The sequence below is a fragment of the Magnolia sinica genome, chromosome 2, assembly GCF_029962835.1.
Source record: "Magnolia sinica isolate HGM2019 chromosome 2, MsV1, whole genome shotgun sequence".
NCBI lineage: Eukaryota > Viridiplantae > Streptophyta > Magnoliopsida > Magnoliales > Magnoliaceae > Magnolia > Magnolia sinica.
This window is the reverse complement of record NC_080574.1, coordinates 82,351,629-82,375,413: the sequence shown is the minus strand read 5'-3', so window position 1 is coordinate 82,375,413 and position 23,785 is coordinate 82,351,629.

The following is a 23,785-nucleotide window of genomic DNA, read 5'->3' as shown; positions in this document are numbered from 1 at the left end:
TTTAGGCCTTGTTCGGTTGATTGTCGAGGCCGAGTCTGATCGATGAGGCCGATTCTTTTAGTCGAGGCCGATTGTCGAGGCCAATTCTAATTGTCGAGGCCGAGTCTGATCGACGAGGCCGATTCCATTTGTCGAGGCCGATTATCGAGGATGATTCAGATTGTTGATTTTGATTGTCAAGGCCAAGTCTGATTGATGAGGTCGATTCTGTTAGTCGAGGCCGATTGTCAATTTCGATTGTCGAGGCTGAGTCCGATTCACAAGGCTAATTCCATATGTCGAGGCCGATTCTGATTGTCGAGGCTGAGTCTAATTGACGAGGTTGATAACGTTTATCGAGGCCGATTATTGAGGCTGATTTGGATTGTCAATTTCGATTATCGAGGCTAAGTCTGATTGTCGAGGTCGATTCTAATTGTTGATTTCAATCGTCGATTTTGATTATTGAGGCCGAGTCCGATTGATGAGGCCGATTCCGATTGTTGACGCCGAGTTTGATTGATGAGGCCGATTCTATTTGTTGAGGCCGATTGTCGAGGTTGATTTGGATTGTCGATTTTAATTGTCGAGGTCGAGTCCGATTGACGAGGCCGATTCCTTTAGTCGAGGCCAATTGTCAATTCCGATCATCGATTCTAATTGTCGAGGCCGAGTCTGATCAACGAGGCCGATTCTGTATGTCGAGGCTGATTCCGATTGTCAAGGCCAATTTTGATTGTCAAGGTCAATTGTTGAGGCCGATTCCGATTATCGATTCTAATTATCGAGGCTGATTGTCGTGGCCGATTTCGATTGTTGAGGTCGATTCTGATTGTCGAGGTCGATTGTATAGGCTAATTATCAAGGCCGATTCTAATTGTCGAAGCCTAATGTGATGTATATTCAGCCCGTGTTTGAGGCCCAATGTGATGTATATTAGGCCTATGTGATGAGGCTCATTATGGTGCATTTGAGGGCCAGGCGATGGAGCCCATTATGATGTATCTTAGACCCATGTGAGAGGCCCATTATGATGTATCTTAGACCCATGTGAGAGGCCCATCGTGATGTGTATTGAGCTCTTAAGTGGCCCATGGTGTTGTATATTAGGCCCTTGTGAGAAGCCATGGGTCCACTATATGTTAAGCTCTATATGGGTCATTCCTTGGGGCAATGTTGGTTAAATGTCCACATTATCGAGGCCAATTGTTGATGTCAATTATTGATAACAATTATGAGTATATGACAGCATAGTATCATGATACATGCCCATATGCATCATTTGCATGTTTGTTATGAGATGTGGTTGACCATTGCATATGTCATTGGGCAAGTTGTTATGAGACTCCATGATAGGCGGAGGTTATCTCACATGACCGCACGGTATGCATAGGATTGATGCATGACTGGATTGTATGACTCATGCATCTTTCATTGTGTTGTGATTACTGTATACCCTAGCGACATCAGGGCCGTAGCCTCCACAGGCATATCATGGATGGCCAGATGGGACACCGAAAATATTTGGTTCGAGCATCGGGCTGTCATAAATGGCCCTGGGAGAAAATCCTTAAACCCTCTTGTTATTAGAGAACGCCCCAATATTGAGATCGAGTGGATATATATGAGCGCATGATGGCCGTATACCAGTAGGCCGCGTCTCCCACTATATCATGGTCGGTTGGGAGGGGGTGTGGCCTTATCCGCCTGAGGGAGTAGGCATAGCTAGGCAGAGTTTGATCAGCTCATGAATGGGTCCGCTATCGACGTGCCGGGTTGATAATGACTGACTATTGGTTAGGCGGATAGTGAGGTCTCTTCCACTTACCCAGTTATGCGCTTGATGGGGCGACAACCTGGTGTAGAGTGTACTAGACCCCGGTGATGATCCCAGAGAGGAACCGTAGTGATATGCGGACTTATTGAGTATGAGTTGCATACTCATTCATTCATTCACTATCCACTCGGGCTGGTGGTGCGCAACGATTTGTTACATGTACCTTCGCAATGACCAGGATTTCGGTTGGTCGTGTGACTAACCTGAGATTAGGAGTTTACCACATTGAGTCTGTCTATCTAAATTTAAGTATGGGAGTGGTTTGGATAGAAGTCCCTTGTGATGGACCTTATAGCCCGCGATACTACGTACTATCATCCCAACTGCACCCTCCAGCATGGTCATTCCATTCGCATCGCATATCACATTACATTCGTAATATATGACATTTTGGGTTATTCGTAATATATGACATTTTGGGTTACTAAGTTTCTTCATTTATACGGCCTAGATACGACTGATGGTATTCATAGACTCATCAGGATTTGCATATTGTATTGCATCATCAGCATTTGATATTTAGCTTACTGTCTCCGCATTGCATAGCTGGTCTACATTGCTTCATCAGTATATGATATTGTTTTTATTATATTTCTGCATCGCATGGCTTGGATAAGGCTAACGGTATTTATCGGCCTATCAGTATATTTCCGCTTACTCTGATTTTTCTAATATTGCTTACTTAGCACTTACCTTGTGTACACACTTTCACCACCCACTAAGCTTTCTATAAGCTTATGCACGATAGATGCGTGCAGGTAGCGTTAGGTTGCAGCAGCACTGAGCATGGAGCGTGCAGCGGTCTTCTGGAGCTTTGATTTTGACATATGTATTTCCCTTTCAGCATTGTATTCAAATGTTTATATTAGTAGATATGTGATGATGATGTTGCCTCTGTGATTTGGGTAAACTTATGGTTATGCTTTTTATGAGATAAATATACATTAAAAAATTCTCCTTGTAGGATCCCAGGATTGAAATCTGGCTTATGAGTGCTAGGAGCCGAGAATGGGGTACTACGGAGGCTGTTGGCACCGAATTCGACGATCTTGATTCCTGTGAATTCGATCTCCGAGTTTGGGACATGACAGAAGTTGGTATTAGAGCATAACTTAGGAATACCTGAAGATAACATCACATATCTGGTAATAGCTATCCTGCACTCTATGATTGTTAAGAACTTAGAATGATTAGATCCCCGAGTTCGAATAACTTAGAGACTTTTGATGTAGTTCCCTACCGTTGAGATTATGAGGCTGCATAGTATTCTCGTTTTGATCATTTTTAATCCGAGATCTGAGGTTCATTGGGGCCATCATAGTGTCGATGAAGCATCTTGGGAGCGCGAGGCTGAGATTTGAGAGCGCTATCCCCATCTTTTCAATGTTTAATTGTATGTTGTATTGTGTTTTGATCATATATGATGTTATGTTTCCTATTCCCTTATGAGTTATGATTAGCTGCGATGGTAGTATAAATTTTGATGATGAAATTTTTATTAGGTGGGGAGAGTTGTAAGGCCCATATCCTAGTCCGTACTATTCCGTCGACTACCGCGATCCTTCTGGTCGAATTCCAGCGACCTGCGATTTGTTATCGACGTTATTAGGTAGGGAGAGTTGTAAGGCCCGTATCCTAGTCCATACTATTCCATCGACTACCGTGATCCTTCCGGTCAAATTTCGGCGACCCGCGATTTGTTATCGGTGTTTGCACGTGATCCTGAGTCATGTCCCGTATATCAGAGTCGGCTCATCTCGAAACTTGTACCCTTGTGACCATGCAGTCTCTGCGGTTCCCACATCGTGTATTACATGGTGAGGCGATACCCGGGCCAGGAGATGTGGGCCCACGTTCAGTTTAAGGAAAACACCGCGTGATGTAACCCTGAGAGAATCCATCACATCAAATGTCAAGTACACATCCCATCACTCCCATCACTCACACCCATCCCCTAAAGTTAACTCTCTCTTACAACAAGGTACACCTATCACTCACTCACCCATCACACCCCATCCCCCTCTCTCTCTCTACATCACCTCTCTCTCACTCTCTCATCTCCCTCTCATTTATTTTTTTCAAAACTCCATCTCCCAAGCAACTCTAATGTCCATGGCTTTCATGGAGAAGCTACTGTGGCCCACCTTCCTACCTCCTATCTCCACCCTCCATGACCCATCTCAACCATTGAAATTATCCCCTTGGATCTCTAGCATGCGTTGATGGAATAAGAAGTCCAAGAAGATCTACCGGTGGGTGATTTTATGATTTTCTACCATTGGTTTTGTGATTTAAGGGCCCAAATGTGGTGGGACCCATCTTGATGTATGTATTGTATCAAGGAGGGGCCCATAGTGGCGGGGTCCCTCCATCACCATCTGATTCCTCTCTCTCTCTCTCTTTTGTAAAGGAGTGTGGTGTGGCCCACTTGATCAAGCCACCTGCGGGGCCCACCTTGCTGACATCCGGCCAGCCTAGAGGAAGGGAAAGACATAAATATCAGCTTTATCTAGAGCTTTGGTGGGCCACACATGTGGACCCACCAGGTGCATGCCTTTCATCTATGCCATGCATCCATCGTCCAATTTTCTAGACGGTGGAAACCCACCTTGATTTGTGAATTATAAATCCACACCGTCCAATGATAGGACATGGGTCCCTCTGCTGGTTGACATCGATAGATGTGAGCTATCATGTTGTATATGTTTTATGCACACCGCTTATACGTGTGGGGCCCACATGGATGTGCGTATCTGCATCGTCCATTCCTAGACGGTGCACATGGAGCCAGTCGTGATGTATGGATTTAATCCACACTGTCCATCGAGAATAGATGTTGGACGCTGCATCCTTTCAAAATTTTTTTATTAAAATAATATTATATATATACTATATATATATCTGGTGGGCTCCACGTGGGACCCAACAGCTAAGAGGAGTGGATTGGCTGGTGTATCTCATACCAGCTATTCGGCTGATATGAGACGTCAGCAGTATGTGGGACTTGCCTCTCTGGTGTGAGATCCACACCGTCCATTTGCATGGACCAAACAACATGTGTGGGTTTGATCCACACCGCCCATCTGTGGGCCCACACATGAAATATGTGCTTTATCCCTGCTGATGCAGCCGTGGGGTCCACAGAACGTGTTTATTCCCCACCGTCCATCTATTTTGATGGTGGGCCGCTGCCAGCTGTTGTTGCACGCTGACCAGCAGCACGCTGGACTCCACCATGATGTATGTCCATCCGCACCGTCCAGGCCTTGGACAGTGGGACCCACCATGATGCATGCGTTGTATCTATACTGTCCAACCATTCTGAGAGATCATTTTATGGTATGAGAATAAGAGTGAGTCAGATCTAAAGTTCAAGTGGACCCCACCATTTGAAATAATGGGGACAGTGACATCCACCGTTCAAACTTCTAAGGGCCCCAGTAGTTTCCAATTAAGCTAATATTTTGTTTTCACTTCATCTACCTCTATGTTAACTTATGAGTAAGTTGGATCTCAAAAATACATAACGGTGGGCCCGACTGGATGTGTATGAGGCCCAAGTAATGCGACCCATGATGCAGCCCACTTAACCGTATATAAGGCCCAATTAGTGCAGCCCATTGATGCGGCCGACTTGTTGTATTTAAGGCCCATGTGATAGGGCCCACTTGCCTTGTATTTAAGGGCCATATGATGGGGCCCACCTGCTTGAATCTGAGGCCCATGGGAAAGGCCCATTGAGATGTATTCGAGGCCTATGGGCAAGGCCTGGTGTGATATGTTTAGGCCCATGGGCAAGGCCCATTGTGATATGTATTAGGCCCATGATGCGTGGCCCATTTGATATATTTGAGACCAAGATATGTGGCCCATTTGTTGCGAGGCCCAATGGTGCGGCCCATGCGATGCGGCCCACTTGATGTATTTGTGGCCGATTTGTGTGAGGCCCGTTAGTGCGGCCCATTAATGCAACCCACTTAATGTATAAGAGGTCCATGAGTAATGCCCATAGTGATGTGTATTAGGACCTTGTGTGAGCCATGGGCCAACTTTACATTTGGCTCTATGTGGGTCACTCCTTGGGAGCAATGTTGGTTGAATGTCCACATTGTTGGGCATGATGGTTTAATGTCCACATTGTGACCTTCTCTTAGGCCTTGTTCGGCCGATTGTCGAGGCCGAGTCCTATCGACGAGGCCGATTCCAATTATCGATTCCGATTGTCGAGGCTGAGTTCGATCGACGAGGCTGATTCCATTTGTCGAGGCCGATTATCGAGGCTGATTCAAATTGTTGATTTCGATTGTCGAGGCCGAGTCCAATTGACGAGGCTGATTCCATTAGTCGAGGTCGAATGTCGATTCCGAGCATCAATTCGGATTGTTGAGGTCGAGTCTGATTGACAAGGCCGATTCTGTATGTCAAGGCTGAGGCCGATTCCGTTTGTCAAGGCCAATTGACGAGGCTGATTCGGATTGTCGATTTCGATTGTTGAGGCCAAGTCCAATTTCGTTAGTCGAAGCCGATTGTCGAGGTCGATTCCGATTGTCGATTTCGATCGTCGATTCCGATTATCGAGCCGAGTCTGATCGACGAGGTCAATTTCATATGTCGAGGCCGATTCCGATTGTTGAGGCCGAGTTCGATTGATGAGGCCGATTCCATATATCGAGGTTGAGTCCAATTGTCGAGGCTGAGTCCGATTGATGAGGCCGATTCCATTTGTAGAAGCCGATTGTCGAGGCTGATTCAGATTGTCGATTTTGATTGTCGAAGCCGATCCGATTGACGAGGCCGATTCCATTAGTCGATGCCGATTGTCGATTCCGATTGTGGAGGCCAAGTCTGATCGACGAGGCCGATTTCGTATGTTGAGGCTGATTCCGATTGTCAAGGCCGATTCCAATTGTTAAGGCCGATCGTCGAGGCCGATTCCAATTGTCAATTTCGATTGTCGAGGCCGATTCCGATTGTCGAGGATGATTGTATAGGCCGATTCTGATTGTCGAAGCCTAATGTGATGTATATTCAGCCCGTGTTTGAGGCCCAATGTGATATATATTAGGCCTATGTGATGAGACCCATTGTGGTGCATTTGAGGGCCAGACGATGTATCTTAGACCCATGTGAGAGGCCCATCGTGATGTGTATTGAGCTCTTAAGTAAGGCCCATGGTGTTGTATATTAGGCCCTTGTACGAAGCCATGGGTCCACTATATGTTAGGCTCTATGTGGGCCATTTCTTAGGGCAATGTTGGTTAAATGTCCACATTGTCGAGGCCGATTGTTGATGTTGATTATTGATACCGATTATGAGTATGTGACGGCATAACATCATGATACATGCCCATATGCATCATCTGCATGTTTGTTATGAGATGTGGTTGACCATTGCATGTCATTGGGCAAGTTGTTATGAGATTTCATGATAGGCGGAGGTTATCTCACTGAGTGCACGGTATGCACAGGATTGATGCATGTTTGGATTGTATGACTCATACATCTTGCATTGTGTGTTGTGATTACTATATACCCTAGCGACGTCAGGGTCGTAACCTCTACAGGCATATCATAGATGGCCAGATTGGACACCAAAAATGTTTGGTTCGAGCATCGAGCTGTCATAGATGACCCTGGGTAAAAATTCTTAAACCCTCTTAGTACTAGAGGATGCCCCAACGTCGAGACCGAGTGGATATATATAAGTGCATGAGGGTTGTATACCAGTAGGCTGCGTCTCCCACTGTGTCGTGGTCAGTTGGGAGGGGGTGTGGCCTTACCCGCCTAAAGGAGTAGGCATAGCTAGGCTGAGTTTGAGCAGCTCATGAATGGGTCTGCTATCAATATGCCGGGTAGATAATGGCTGACTACTGGCCAGGCGGATAGTGAGGTCTCTTCCACTTACCCAGTTGTGCGCTTGATGGGGCGGCAAGCTGGTGTAGAGTGTACTAGACCTCGGTAATGATTCCATCCGCAGAAGTTGCATATTCATTCATTTATTCATTCACTATCCACTCATGCTAATGGTGCACAGCGATTTGTTACGTGTACCTTCGCAATGGGCAGGATTTTGGTTGGGGCGTGCGACTAACCTGAGATCAGGACTTTACCACATTGTGTCTGACTATCCAAATTTAGGTATGGGACTGGTTTGGATAGAAGTCCCTTGCGATGGACCCCATAGTCCGCGATACTACATACTATCATCCCGACTTCACCCTCCAGCATGGTCATTCCATTCGCACTGCATATCGCATTACATCCGCAATATATGACATTTTGGGTTACCATGTTTCTTCATTTATACGGCTTAGATACGACTGACAGTATTCGTAGACTCATCAGGATTTGCATATTGCCTTGCATCATCGGCATCTGATATTTGGCTTGCTGTCTTCGCATTGCATAGCTGGTCTACAAGGCTGATGGTATTTATGGGCCTATCAGTATGTTTTCGTATTACTTTGATATTGTATGATTTATGGGTCTATCAGTATATTTCCTATTACTCTGATTTCTCTGATATTACTTACTTAGCACTTACCTTGTGCACACACTTTCACCACCCACTAAGCTTTCTATAAGCTTATGCATGATAGATGAGTGCAGGTGGCGTTAGGTTGCAGCAGTGTTGAGTATGGAGCGTGCAGCAGTCTTCTGGAGCTTTGATTTTGACATATGTATTTCCCTTTCAGCATTGTATTCAAATGTTTATATTAGTAGATATGTGATGATGATGTTGCCTCTGTGATTTGGGTAAACTTGTGGTATTGCTTCTTATGAGATAAATGTACATTGAAAAATCCTCCTTATAGAATCCCAGGATCAGAATTTGGCATATGAGTGCTAGGAGCCGAGAATAGGGTACTACGGATGTTGTCCGCACCGGATTCGACGATTGAGATTCTTGTGAATCCGATCTCCGGGTTTGGGGCATGACACCACCAATATTTTTGCTTATCATTATCCATGCATCAAGTAAAATATGGTTATCTTATCCACATTATCATTACGACAATCAATACTTGCATTATTATCACTTGGATATCAAGCATGGTTGTCAACTAGCATGTTTTGTCATCATGCATATATAAAATATCATCATCATTACCATGAGGATCATTTTCACTTCATAATTAACATAAACAATGTCACAAGTGTTATAAATAATTACTCATCATCATCAATGCATATGCTCTAATTCATCATCCATTAAATCGTATCTATCGTTTCAACCAACAACTCACAATCATCATTATCATGTTACCATAGATATATCATCATCTCACCCATCACTAGGTGAGTTCTACCTAGTGTGACTTCCACACTGGACTTGAACTACATGCAAGGCATGGGGTCGTATAGGTAATCAAGTGTAAGTCCCACTTGGTGAATCAATAAGACAACTTAAAGGCATAAATGTCTAACCACAATGCTTTCAATGATGTGGATCTAGTTCCACAACTAAGTGAGCCTCACACATTCCACCAACTAGAAATAATGCACAATCTCAAACATAAAGGATAACATGCTAACATCTTTCATGTCATACATCATATTGGGCCCACTAGCTAAATACACAACAAACCATGAAAAGCCTAATTATCTAGTTAATGTATTATAAGATAGGTCTCTCTAAGCATGGTCCACTTGATTAGAGGTAGTATGAAAGGCACGCTGCCCAGTAGGCAATGGGCCTGCCCAACGGGCTCAAGGAAGGCTACCATTGTGGGCTTCTCACTCCCCAACGATTTCTAGTGTTGGGCTCGCTTGGGCCTTAGGGTTGCATCATTTAGATGGGCCCAAGCCCACCTATGTCTTAAGAGAACATTTGGACAGCAAAATCTGTCCACTAAATATTTTACAAGTTATACAACACCCATTTACAAAACATGTCAGGTGGACCTCATTACATGAAAGGTAAGGCCTATACAAGATAACCTATACTAAATGGCCCACTTAAGGTTTTTAAGCCCAACAATATCTGAGAGTTATTTTTCAGAGTTTAGATGTTGCATTAAATGCTTTGGGAAGGTGGTGGACCCCACCGACGTGGCCCCACATAAATTCTATGTCAAACAGACTTTTGTGTAATGTTGGTTTCTTGCCATCTTCAATTCAGATTTATGATCATGTGGGACCCACATCTAGTGACAGGAAGGATCAATCTGGTAGCTCTATGTATGGGGCTATAAAAGGTATAAGGCGATCCTCATTGGTTTGGTGAGTACAATTTACGGTGATGTCCCAAACAAGGGTACTTGGAGAAACTGTGCAAGAAATATAGTACAGAATTAGTTTTGGCCCGATTTGAGTACGTCCCATGATCATAGGGGACCACCTTTCAGTGAGGTGCCCTTGGTTGTACTATATATGTACTTAAAAAACTATAAGTTGGGACCAACTGGTTGTGCACACATAATATTTGGTATAAGGCCAAACATAGGTACTTTAATTTTCTGGACAACTGTGCCTTGCCCCATTTTGGGATCCACTCCTTGATCATGTGAGGTCTGATTTGGCCCAAGTAAAATATTATTCATCTATTCCTTTGTGTGGGTTAAAGGTTACAAGTGGTGGTTTACTCATATCTCCAACGTGTGGTCCACTACAGAGGCCCAAAGTTGGTACAAAACACAAATAATCAGACAGTTTTCAGAATGGGGTCTGTCACAACTTAGGGCCCAATTTCCAAACACTTAGGGAATCATTCTTGACAAAAAGGTGGGACATCCTAACTCAGTTATATAATGATTAAATATCCCCAAAGTGGGACCCTTAACTACAGAGTGTGGGGTCCACTACAAGGTGTCAAAGAGGCCTACATGCAATACAGTTAAGTACTTAGAAAATTTCAGCAAACGGAAAGTGCAAAGGAAATGAAATCTATCCAATGGCAAGTGGGGCCCACACACTAGTGAAGTATAGATAAGGAACACACAACAATGTGCATGAGTATCCATTTAAAATGTATAAATCACAAGTGAACCCACACCCAAGTGGGTCAATGAGAGGATAATTATTATGTATAACATAAATCCAACATATTCATCAAGTAGCACATGAAATATATTGATGAAATCTCTATGATTAGATTCTTTGTTGGAAGATCTAATCCAGTGGATGGTTTGGGAACAAGTCATTCAGGTCATTTATAGGTTTCCAACCATACAGAGCCTTGGATCCATTTGGACCACACATAGAAATTCTAGATTTGTCCTTACAGAGGTATCTATCAGTCCAGAATTTTCTAAATTTTATCATGAAAGAATCTAACCATAGAGACCATACATATGATTATTAACTATCTCAAGTAAGTTAAGAACAAATATCAAATGCATCTGACCGTTGGGATCACGGATATGGCCCAAACAAGAATGGTCATAACAAGCCCCCAATTATATCTTTCATATAAGGCCAAGATCTCAGCCGTCCGAACTCCAATCAAGGCCTATTATATACCATTGGAAAGCTAGTTCAATTTTCTACGAATATAATGGAACATATATTTTTAATACATTCATTAAAGGAATTAAAAATGGGTCCATTTTAGGTAAATTAGAACCCTGCATATGCTGCTGGACAATAGCCAACTAAACTTGATGTTACGGATGATTGGACCGTTCGATGGCTACAAAATTTGGTCCAAAGTTAGTTCGTATTGGTTAATATTATTTCCAAGTTTCAACTCTGATCTTAACATAGTTGATTTTATACGAATTTTACAAGTTTCTATCCAGATACAAAAACGGGATTACATGTGAAGGGTATGGATATAATGTTCATCATGGTGGACCATATCGACATGAGCCACTTTGCTGGCCACCGTAGCCATAAATACATGCACACAAGAACTCCACACCGATGGGGTCCACACATATAAAGAAAATAAAAAGAGGAAGAAAGAGGAGGATGAGGAGGATGGAAGGAGGGATGTAGACTCACCTCAATGTATGGATGGTTGGATGATGATGTGTGGTCCGCACCCTCTTGATTAGTGGTGGGCCACACCTTAGCCCCACTCTCTCTCACTCTCTTTTAAAATCTCATAATTTTTCTAAGTATAGGAAAAAAATAAGTGCAAGAGAGCTCCTACTCTTATATAGGGAATTAGGGGTTGAAGTGGCAAGATGATGTGGCAAGTTTATGAGATCTTATTGGTGCTAAAAGTGAGGTAGAATGTGATGTATGGTATGGGTAGTGGATGAATGAAGTGGATGGTGCTATGCATACATTGGCCAAGGTGGAAGAAATCTAGACATGCATTGGCTAATGGATGGATAAGGGTTATGAGTTGTAGGTGATGCATGGTGGATGAAGAAGTGAAGTGTTGTAATTGGTTATTTGAAGTGATGTGACACAAATCAAGACATCCATTGGATGTATGTATAGGATGAGGTGGACATGAGCCATGATTAGTTTCTAAGGCATGGGGAGAGCTAATGATGAGTTTTGGGATAAAATCTAATTTTGTCTTATAGTGTTTGTCTTACATGTGCTAGCTTCTTATTTTGTCATATAGCAATTGTCTTATTTGTTGATAATTTTCATGTTCTAAAAGTGAGATTTAGGCCCACATGGGCTCAAGTCCAATGATTGTAGCTTAATAAAGGTTGCTTGTGTTACTGGATACATAATTTGGGCCTTATATTCGATGGGTCATATCTCACTAACAGAGCTTCGGATTGATGCACGGTTTTCACCATTGCGATCACAACGACGACGCGGTCCACATGATAGAGGTCTCAAGATCATACCAAATAAATTACTTGGGTGAGTTTTCTAGGTGTACTAAGGTGCAGGGTATAGTCTATCAACAGTGTGAGTTAGGACACGTGTGCACATGAGTGACGTTGTAAAAGATCGGGATCCCACAGTTGTCCTGCTTAAACTTTGTTTTTGGTGTAGGTTGTCCTATGAACTAGTTTGAATCAATTTTTCAATACTAGTATGATTGACTTTTTTAATTTTTTATTATTTCAGCAATTTTTTTTTATTTGGCATAGTCCCATTCACCCCCCCCCTGTAACGCCTTAAAAATCAGGGGTCAAGCAGGAGCTCAACTCCCGAGTTCCAATGCATCACTTATGCAACATAGATAATGAAGGTTAAATATTGTCTGTATTAGCACGTTAAATATAAATGAGATTAAGCCAAAATAACATATCATACTCCAGAGACGATTAATTTTGGCAAGTGGAAGACTGTAATAGATATATAAAACGTATAAGTAATCGTAGGTGTCCAGAGTATGATCATTTTACCAGGTTAGTAATTACATGTAAATTCTTAAAATATACAAGATGGTAATATGTAAAGTCATCTAGTCCAAAAATGCGTAGCCCCGACAGCGCAACACTAGGTCTACATAGACCCGCCAGAGAGTTGCAAATAGGAGAACTCGTCATCGAAATAGTCCAGCTCTGCTTCATAAGCATCGCCATCATCTACAGCTAAGACAGAGTTTGGTTGGTGTGTACAACACCATCCCAGAACGTGGGAGTGAGTGATCAACTCAGTGGAGCTATAGAGCAAAGGTTAACATGTTATCAATTCAATTAAATAGTAATGATAAAGCAATACAACCAAACATCCCTAAGTACTCTAGTTAATGCAAATATGATAAGTATTAACGATGCATGACCTCACCTGCACTCCCTCTACGATCTTCCTCTTACGGTCGCGGCATGCACCCCTCCTCTGTGCTCAACACCAACGCCAAAGGCACATGTAGTGCAATGTTATGAGCGTAATTACCGAGTTCTTATTAATCCTTTTCTATAGTAGGATTGGGAAGCTAAGGTACCTCCCTTTATTTCATAACCCAAATATTGATCCTCATCAATACTAGTAGCCACATACGATAGATGATTTTCCAGGTCACTACGGAGAGGCTTGTCACCGTCAGCGTAGGCCTGGTTTATACTCTAGTTTACTATGGAAAGGCTCATAACCTCAGCGCAGTCTCAGAGTATGCTTGAGGTCACTACGAATGATTCGTCAACTAGTCGTAGGCCGACAGCTCGAATACAGTGTCCTATACCACCGTATTCAGCTCACGAGTTTAGGTTGCTCAATGGTCACTATGGGGAGGCTCGTCACCCCAGCGTAGGCAGACAGCTCGACCACGGTGTCTCACTGTAAGTGCTATAGTTTATATCCCTGTCTGTTGTCAAATTTGTGGTGCCAAAATCACTGTTATATATAACTTGCATAAGTGAAGCTCTCTCAAGGATCAACATTCATGAACAAGCTAAGCTCACAACAAGCAAAGCTCACAAGTACAAAGATCAATCTTGAATGCAAGAACTGCTCACAAGACAAGACTCAAGCTACAAGACTTCAAGAAGAGTACAAGGCAGTTTGTAAAGAACTCAAGATTTCAAGATTGAACTACATTAAGACTTCAAGGCTCATACTTCAAGGTCACTAGTTCCTAATGTTTCAATGTCCTTACTTCATGGTTGAGGTTTGACTGACCTTAGGTTGACCTTAGAAGTAGGTCACTTTGGATTCATAAATCGAATGTTTATTTTACATAAGTTTGGTCTGTTCTTCGACTAGTCCTAGGCCTTCTTCGACTAGTCCTAGAGTTGCTTCGACCAGTCTAAGAAATTCCTCGATCAGTCGTGAGTTTGTTACAAAAATCGGATAATTTCTATTAGGCTTCGACTAGTCCAGGAATCTGTTCGACCAGTCGAAGGAACAGTGTCGACGGCATCTTCGACCAGTTGAAAATCTTCGACTCAAAATCCAGCGATGTTTTTCAGGTTCTTCGACCAGTCGAAGGAGACCTTCGACCAGTCGAAGGAGACCTTCGACCAGTCATAGAACGGTCAAAGCTTATCGCGCCTGATTTTTCAAATATCTGTTATTGCTTCGACTAGTCGAAGAGCTCCCTAGACGATCTGCTCACGCGATCTGCTCACCTATAAATAGTGCACGAATCTTAGAAGAAATCATCGAATTAATTAATCCATTCAAGCTAATCTGCATCGAACTTCTGAGATATAATTCTGTGCTCCATCTAAGCTAAGTGTGCTTATTTAATATTCTCTTTCCTTAACTTTATTTAATTGATTTTGTTTCTGCTATTCCAATCTGATTTGATAAGAGGAATTGTTATTCCCTTTCTTTGGAATCAAAATCAATTAAGGCAAGCCCTATTTGGTTTAATTTAAAATCTATTAGAATTAGAACCATTGTAATTGAGTACTGGACATTGAACTTTGGACATTCAATCATCTACTCGACTTGGTTCTACCGAGCTTCAACAACGAAGGAGATAATCGGGTATTTTACATTTAATTGTAAATTCCTTTCTGCTTTTGGTTTCTTTTAAGATTTGCGGAAAAATCTTGTTGTATTGGTTATCCGAGGAGAGCCAGAAAACTTAGAAGTGGGGTTTTTAATTGTGTAAGCCCACGACAAAGACACAATTGTAAAGGTTTTGGGTGAACCTGGGAAAACCTATTTTGTTAGTGAACGCTAATATCCCTGTGTGAGGATATTAGGAGTGGAGTAGCATTCTGTGTGGCTGTTGTTTAACAGTTTGGTGAACACACATGTGACCCACTATAATCCCTGGTGTTGTGGTTGAATGATTTATACTTTTGATCTTTAATTATTCTTTTGTGGGATGTATGTATGGTGGTGAATGTTGTAATCATTTAATTCAAGCATTGTGAGAATTTTGTAATAGTTTAGAATTTATTTTCTGCTATTCCTTTATCAGCTTGATATTCAATTTCCTTTAAAAGTTGTTCCAGCAAGGTTGCCCTGCCATTTTTATGGTGTATGGTTGTCCCTAGAACAATACATTTGTGATTACAATTTATTTTAATTCAGTTTGATTTATTTTCGTATTCCTCTTCGGTTTGAGATTTGATACAAAGATCTTTCTAGAAATAAGGTTGTCCTACCATAAACTCTGGTTTTTGGTGTAAGGTTGTCCTTAGAACAACATTTGTATCAACCTCTCAAGATCTGAATTTTGAGGCTGTTTTACTTTCCTGCATTGTGATTTACTTTGGTTATCATATTCTTTTTAATTCTGCTGTTATAAGTTTTATTTGGCATTGTCCTATTCACCCCCCCTCTAGGACATATAGCTAGGCCTTTTCAAGTGGTATCAGAGCCTAATAGCTCTTTTTTAATTCTTGGATTTAATTCCTGAGCTAACGATTTAAGCTATTTAAGATGTCAAATTTTGATAGCCTTTCAGTCACAAGGCCTCTACCCTTTGATGGCTCCAACTATGCCTATTGGAAAGCCAGAATGAGGATCTTCCTCAAATCAATGGATGAAAATGTGTGGCAAGCCATAGTGACTGAATGGAAACCTCCTATCATGGAAGTTACTAGGGTTGATGGTTCAAAATCTATGAAAGTCACACCATATTACCAATGGACCACTCTTCAGAAAAGTGAGAGTAGTGCAAATGCTAAAGCACTAAATGTAATTACTTGCGCACTATCACCGGATGAGTTCAAAAGAATCATTTCCTGTGATACTGCAAAGCAAGCTTGGGATATATTAGAAATGACACACGAGGGTACTACAATTGTCAAAAAATCTAAAGTCCAACTCCTCACAACCAGATTTGAAGAAATTCATATGGAGGAAAATGAAATGTTTATGGACTTTTACACTAGATTGAATGACATTGTAAACTCAATGTAGGGTCTTGGCGATAAAATCCCAGAAAGTAAAGTGTGTGCAAAAATATTATGCTCACTTCCTGAACGGTTCAATTTTAAAGTAACCGCGATCCAGGAACTTCGTGATACGGATAATATGAGGCTAGAAGAACTAGTTGGTTCTTTACAAACCTACGAGTTAAACTTTAAAGCTCCTAAAGGTAAATCTATCGTACTAAAATCTTCTAAATGTAATTCAAAAGAAAATTCTGATTCAGAAGATGATATGACTTTTTTAGCTAAGAAATTTTACAAGATTTTCAAAAGCAAGAAAAGGGTTGATTTTCAAAAATCAAATGATAAAAAGAAGTTTAGACCCAAATCTCGAAAATCTTTGAAAGATAGTCAATGTTACAACTGTCAAGAATATGGGCACTTAGCAAATAGATGTCCTAAAAGGGACAAACCCAAGAAGAAGGGTATGTTCGCTACATGGGATGAATCATCTGATTCTGAAGGTTCTTCTGAATCAGAAGATTCTGAAACTGAGTCGGGCAATGAGGTTAAAGCTCTTATGACTCTAGCCAAATTCACATTTTTAGATAATGACTCAACAAGTGAAGAAAATCTGAGTAGTGAATGTGAAAATGAAGATGATCTTCAAGACGCTTACAATGCCCTATATAAGGAAAGTTGTAAAATTGCTGTCAAACTTAAACTTCAAAAAGAAAAGTTTTCTAAACCCAAAAAATGTTTTGAATCACTTGTCTTAGAAAAATCACAAATTTCAGATTGTTTTGAAAAATCAAAATGCGATTTGGAATTCAAAAACTCCCTAATTATTGATTTAAAATCTGAAATTGAGAAACTTAAAACTGAAGTATCTTCTCTTCTGAGTCTAAAGGACACATGGAAATATGCCCAAGGTGATCCAAAGTTAGAGAAACTTTTATCCGGATCAAGAAAAAGTGGCGATCGATCCGGGTTAGGCTATGATAAAAATCTACCTCCTAAACAAAAGTATACTCCTCCTATGTTTGTTAAAGGAGAGTCCTCAAACTCAAAAGGGAAAAGTACTTATCAAGATTTTTCTAGAAATTCAAAAACTTTTCAAAAACCTAGAAGCAGCCATGTCAACTTTAATCAGAAACGAAATCCACTAGCTGAAAAGATAGTTGATTTACTCAAGGAGCTCTTAAAATCTAACTCTATAGGTCATTCCTACAAATATACACAAAAGAAGACCAACTATGTTCCTAAACCCAAAACAGTTATGAAATGGGTTCCTAAAGTTACCTGCTTGGTTGCTCACACTGCTTTCAAAGCAACAAGTCATTCAAAGTGGTACCTAGACAGTGGATGCTCCAGGCATATGACAGGTGACAAAGCTTTATTCACGGATTTGAAAGATATGACTGATGGTTCAGTCACATTTGGTGATGGTAGCAACTGCAAGATTATAGGCCAAGGTACGGTTCAACTTTTTAATCTTCCTGTGTTTAAAAATGTTTTATATGTTGAAGGCTTAAAACATAACTTGCTTAGTATATCTCAAATATGTGATAATAACCATAATGTTCAGTTTTCTAATCAAAGCTATGAGATACTAAACAATAAGGGTTCTGTAATATTAACTGGACGTAGAACGTCTGAAAATTGCTATATTATTAGCGAATCCAGCTCATCTAATCAAACATGTTACATGGTCCATACAGACGAGACTAATTTATGGCACAAACGTCTTGGACATGTACATTATCAAAATTTATATAGATTGAGCAAACGAGAACTTATAAGAGGTTTACCCAAACTTCAGAAATTAGATAAAATATGTGGTGAGTGCCAGATAGGCAAACAAATAAAGAACTCACACAAAAAGGTAAATTCAAATGCCACATCAAGACCACTCGAACTTCTCCACATGGATCTGATAGGACCTACCAGAACGGAAAGTCGTGGTGGGAAAAAGTATATCCTGGTAATAGTTGATGACTTTACCAGATTCACTTGGGTAGTCTTCTTAAGGGATAAATCTGAAACCTTTGAAGAAGTAAGAAAAGTTTTCAAAAGGATTCAAACTGAAAAATCTTCTCAAATCAGTAAAATTCGTAGTGATCATGGATCTGAATTTGAGAATAGCAATTTTGAGAAGTTCTATACCAACCAAGGAATATTACATGAATTCTCTGCTCCCAAAACTCCACAACAAAATGGAATTGTAGAAAGAAAGAATAGGGTGCTTCAAGAAATGGCTAATGTCATGTTGAATAGCATAAAGCTCTCTAAAAATCTTTGGGCTGAAGCAGTCAACACAGCTTGCTATATTATTAACCGAGTCTACACTAGCAAAGATAATAATAAAATGGCTTACGAATTGTGGTTCAATAAAAAGCCTACTGTTAAATACTTTCGAGTTTTTGACAGCAAGTACTATATTTTACATGATCGTGAAAATTTGGGAAAATTCGTTACGAAGAGTGATGAAGGTATTTTTCTAGGATATTCCTTAAACAGTCGAGCTTATAAGGTTCTGAACAAAAGGACTGGTGTGATTCAAGAATCTATTAATGTTGTCATTGATGATCACTTAAACACGCCAATTTCTAATTCAGATAAGGATGAAGTACTAATCATTGATAAACCTGATACTTCATCGAATCAGACTGATTCTGAGTTGAGGACTGTTAAAGATCATCCAACCACACAAATTCTTGGAAACCCTCTCACCGGTGTTTGCACCCGTAGACAACTTGAGGATATATGTAATTATGTATGTTTTACATCCCAAATAGAACCATCTAACGTAAAAGAAGCTCTTGCTGATGAGAACTGGATTGTTGCAATGCAAGAAGAACTCAACCAATCCGTAAGAAATGATGTTTAGTATCTCGTACCAAGACCTAAAGATAAACACTTCATTGGAACAAAATGGATTTTCAAAAATAAGTCTGACGAGTGTGGAAATATAATTAGAAACAAGGCTAGACTAGTAGTACAAGGTTATACTCAAATTGAAGGGATTGATTTTGATGAAACTTTTACACCAGTAGCACATCTTGAATCTATCAGACTATTTATATCGATTGCATGTTTTAGAAAGATAAAGATCTATCAGATGGATGTGAAAAGTGCTTTTCTAAATGACGATTTACATGAAGAAGTCTATGTTGAACAGCCAATGGGTTTTGAAGATTCCAAAAATACTGATTATGTATATCAGCTTAAAAAGACACTTTATGGATTAAAACAAGCACCTAAGGCATGGTATGAGAAACTAACGAAATTTCTTTTAAGTCATAATTTTCAAATGGGATATATTGATAAAACTCTGTTTGTTAAAAAACATAATGATCATATCTTAATGGTGCAGATTTATGTTGATGATATCATTTATGGATCAACTTGTACTGACTTGACTACTGAGTTTGCAGATTTGATGAAATCATAGTTCGAAATGAGCATGGTTGGGGAATTGACTTATTTCCTTGGATTGCAAGTAAAGCAGCAACCTAAAGGAATATTCATTTCTCAATCTAAGTATGCTTTGAATCTAATCAAGAGATTTGGATTTGAGAATGGTAAGAATTTCGATACTCCTATGAGTACTACCCTGAAACTCTCAAAAGACTCTAATGGTAAAAATGTTGACTCAAAACTTTATCGGAGTATGATTGGTAGTTTGTTATATTTAACTGCTAGTAGACCTGATATTTCTCTAAGTGTTGGTATTTGCGCAAGATATCAATCTGATCCAAAAGAATCTCACTTGATTGCTGTCAAGCGAATTATTAGATATGTTGCAAGTACTGTAAATCTCGGTCTCTGGTATCCTCATGAGACCAGTGTCCAATTAGCTGGGTACTCGGATGCTGACTGGGCTGGTTATCTAGATGATAGAAAATCAACCAGTGGTGGTTGTTTTTACATTGGAAATTGTCTAGTTTCCTGGTTTAGTAAGAAACAAAATTCTATATCACTTTCAACAGCTGAAGCTGAGTATATCGCAGCTGGTAATGTATGTACACAACTTGTTTGGATGCAACGAATGCTAAGTGATTATGGAATTAAACAAGATTCTATGTTATTACATTGTGATAATTTCAGTGCGATAAATATTTCAAAAAATTCTATTCAGCATTCTCATACTAAGCACATTGACATTAGATTTCATTATATAAGGGAATTAGTAGAAGAAAAAGTTATATCTCTAGAATATATTCCTACCGAAGATCAACGAGCTAACATTTTCACAAAACCTTTCGATAAAAGCAGGTTCAATAAGATGAAATTTGATCTTGGCATGTGCATTTTAAAATGATTATTTATGCCTACTTGTATTATAGTGTATATATTTGCTAGATTGAATTCTAATTTTTGTATAATTTGCAAGAAATATGAATTTTTGGTCATTCTTCGACTAGTCCCTGTGTGAGGATATTAGGAGTGGAGTAGCATTCTGTCGTAGAACTTGGGAATCTCTTAAATTTGGAGATTTTTTGCTTTCTTCCTTATTTTGTTTTTCTTCTCTAAGGAGTCGTGCTTTGACTTGTCGAACCCATCTTTCATGTTCTTCAAGGTTAGTGTTCCAAATCACATTTTCCTTGTAGATTTGTGTCTAGATTGTTTACTTTTCAAGCTTTAAGCTTTGTATTTTGGATTTCATTGAGATTTGGGGTTTGGATTTTGAAAAATCTGTTTTGTGTAAACCCACTTCTCAATCCTTTACAACTTCTTAATTCCTTGATATCCATGTTGCAAATGGCTTCTAGAGGTAGAAAAACTACTTCCCGTGGTCCTTCTTCTTCCTCCAGATTGTCCATTATCTCTAAGCGTCATCTTCTTGTTCCCAATGATGATCCATCATATGTTAGGGACATTAGATTATGTAATGTTATTGTTGAACATCCTGTTGATGTTAATCATATTGCACCTTTTGACATCCTTCCTATGCTTGAAGCTGTAGGTTGGGTTAACTTATTACATTGAGGTGGGCCTGCATACCGGTCCATTACCCAATCCATGTTTACATGTATTAGTGCTTTGTCACAAGATAATTTAACTTTTAAAATATCTACTAGAGAAGGGCCTTTTGACATTGATCATCATTTAATTTCAGCCCTTATGGACATTCCTGTGAATGATGAGGGTATTCCTATCCATAACTTAACTGATAAACCCTCAATGTCTGAAAAACGCATGCTCACTAGAGATTTGTGCAACATGGATGTTCAATGGACACAAAAAGGGAATGCGCTTCCCGCAAGGTATTTGTTACCCAAATACAGAATTATCTACAAAATCTTTGTGTCTAATCTGTATCCTTGTTCGGGTAATAAAACTGACTTGACTTCGTTTATGGTTCGTGTTATCCATGCTATTTCCAATGGTACTTAGATTTGTTTACCATCCTTAATCTGTCATTTCATTCTTCAGTTTAGACTCCATCCTGGTCATAGTGACATTCCTTTTGCCTATTTAATGACTGTATTGGCTACACATATGTTAGTCGATATGCCGGTTGATGAGGCACCAATCCATCATCTGATCTTCAACAATACTAATATCAATAAGATGAAGCTGGATCTACTTCCTGAACAAGGTGGTGGTGGTCATGAAGAAGCTGGTGATGACATTAATATGGATGACATTTTTGAGGAACTGGATTCTGACTCAACAAATGATCCAGATTTTGAACCATCTGATGTTGATGCTCGTCTGAGTGCATTAGAGGATAAAGTTGAGAATATAAATGTAAAGATGGAAAACATGTCTGTTGCTCATGATTTACAATTCAAGTACATGCGCAAATATCTTAGGCGATTGAACAAAGGCATGCACCAACTTGATCCCTCTATTCCTGCTCCGTCATCTGGTTCTGGTTCTGACTAGTTTATATGAGACTTCTGGTTTGTAATAACTTTATAACTTAGCACTTGGTTGACTGATTTTGAGTTGGATACTATCTATGTTTTATGTTGGATATTTATTCTATGTGAAGCTATGCTGAGTATCTCTATCTCTATTTTACTATACTCTCATAACTCCTCATATTTACTCTCATATATCCCTTTACTTAGTTCTCCTTTATTGTTGTTTCCTTTGTCATATTGTGACAAAAAGAGGGAGAATGGTTTGTTCTTAACGATGTGATTGTGAGAGGAGTAGCATTGGTTATGTTACTCAGGGGGAGTATGTTTGAACTAGTTGAATGAAACTGGTTGAATGTTGAATATTGAATAATGAATATTGATTTGCAGGTAAGCTAGTTGATATGACCTGGTTCATAACTCTTTAACCAGTTGTTTTACTTTATGTTTATCTTGGTTATGTGTTTTGTCACTAATTTGACAAGGGGGGAGATTGTAAGTGCTATAGTTTATATCCCTGTCTGTTGTCAAATTTGTGGTGCCAAAATCACTGTTATATATAACTTGCATAAGTGAAGCTCTCTCAAGGATCAACATTCATGAACAAGCTAAGTTCACAACAAGTAAAGCTCACAAGTACAAAGATCAATCTTAAATGCAAGAACTGCTCACAAGACAAGACTCAAGCTGCAAGACTTCAAGAAGAGTACAAGGCAGTTTGTAAAGAACTCAAGATTTCAAGATTGAACTACATCAAGACTTCAAGGCTCATACTTCAAGGTCACTAGTTCCTAATGTTTCAATGTCCGTACTTCATGGTTGAGGTTTGACTGACCTTAGGTTGACCTTAGAAGTAGGTCACTTTGGATTCATAAATCAAATGTTTATTTTACATAAGTTTGGTCTATTCTTCAACTAGTCTTAGGCCTTCTTCGACTAGTCCTAAAGTTGCTTCGACCAGTCTAAGAAATTCCTCGATCAGTCGTGAGTTTGTTACAAAAATCGGATAATTTCTATTAGGCTTCGACTAGTCCAGGAATCTGTTCGACTAGTCGAAGGAACAGTGTCGACTGCATCTTCGACCAGTCGAAAATCTTCGACTCAAAATCCAGCGATGTTTTTCAGGTTCTTCGACCAGTCGAAGGAGACCTTTGACCAGTCGTAGAACGGTCAAAGCTTATCGCGCCTGATTTTTCAAATATCTGTTATTGCTTCGACTAGTCGAAGAGCTCCCTAGACCAGTCGAAGACGCGATCTGCTCACCTATAAATAGTGCACGAATCTCAGAAGAAATCATCGAATTAATTAATCCATTCAAGCCAATCTTCGTCGAACTTCTGAGAGATAATTTTGTGCTCCATCTAAGCTAAGTGTGCTTATTTAATATTCTCTTTCCTTAGCTTTATTTAATTGATTTTGTTTCTGCTATTCCAATCTAATTTGATAAGAGGAATTGTTATTCC